Here is a 1,030-nt window from a genome sequence, read left to right as displayed (position 1 = left end):
AGGTCTCCCGTGGCTCATTTCAAGTGGACTTAGTCTCAGACCACTCTTGGTGGCTACATGGACCCTGAGGACTCCAGAGTGCATGAGTTTCTTGGCAGAGCTTTGCTAAATGCAAACGTGAACGTGAAGTCGCTCAGTCGTGTCCGACTCTTTGCAAAAATCCATGGGATTTTCCAGGCAATAGTACTGGAGTGGATTGCCATTTCCTTCTCCAAGGGATCTTCCCAACCCAGGGATCGAACCTGGGTCTCCTACATCGTAGACAGACGCTTTACCGTCTGAGCCACCAGGGAAGTCCAGCTTTGCTAAGGTTTTCTTTAAAGGATGGTTCATTTTCTCTACTTCTAAGAGGTGTGCAGCTTCTAATCTATCCCTAGGGCCATTATGAGTCCCTCTGTGGTTTTACCTATAAAAGAGGGTCTGTTACCACTCTGCAGGGACTTTGGAAATCCAAATTGAGAACTTACTTCTTTTACAAGGAGTTACAGGCTTCATTCCCTGGAGAAGGAAATGCCAACCCACTCCAGTATTCTTGCCTGGAGAATCCCATGGACAGAGGAGCCTGGCAGGCTACAGTCCATGGGGTCTCAAGAGTCAGACATAGCAATTAAACCACCACCACAGGCTTCATCAGACTTTTCAGATGGGGTGGGAACGGCTTCAACTCATCCTGTATAAGTATCAGTGAGCACAAGAAGATATTTATATCTTGATTGTGGGGGCATTTGGGTGAAATCTAACTGGTAGTCTTCCCTTGGGTATGTCCCGTGATTTTGAACTGGCTTGAGTAAAGAAGTGAGGAATTGGGTAAGTCTCCGGGTTATTATGGACACATAAATCACAGGCAAGCATTACTTGTTTTTACTGTTCTTTTAAGCTCCTTCGCTGAAAAAGCCTTTTGCACCAAGTCCTACAGTACATCCCTCCCATAGTGGGTGGCATCATGTAAGCTCTTAGTGAGCTTCTGTTGTTGGGCCTCAGGGATTAGAAACTTCAGTTCAGTTCAGTTCAGTCCCTCAGTCGTGTCTGT

The 1,030-nt window shown here is 46.4% G+C and overlaps 1 non-coding gene across 1 annotated transcript; it reads right to left on the bottom strand.

Annotated features, from left to right (window-relative positions):
• Positions 1–221: 221 nt before the first annotated feature.
• Positions 222–293, bottom strand: TRNAR-ACG (transfer RNA arginine (anticodon ACG)). Its single transcript has one exon. It is a non-coding gene; the product is annotated as a tRNA-Arg (tRNA).
• Positions 294–1,030: the final 737 nt, after the last annotated feature.

The sequence above is a fragment of the Bos javanicus genome, chromosome 23, assembly GCF_032452875.1.
Source record: "Bos javanicus breed banteng chromosome 23, ARS-OSU_banteng_1.0, whole genome shotgun sequence".
Taxonomy (NCBI): Eukaryota; Metazoa; Chordata; class Mammalia; order Artiodactyla; family Bovidae; genus Bos; species Bos javanicus.
This window is presented reverse-complemented; position numbering and strand designations above follow the sequence as displayed.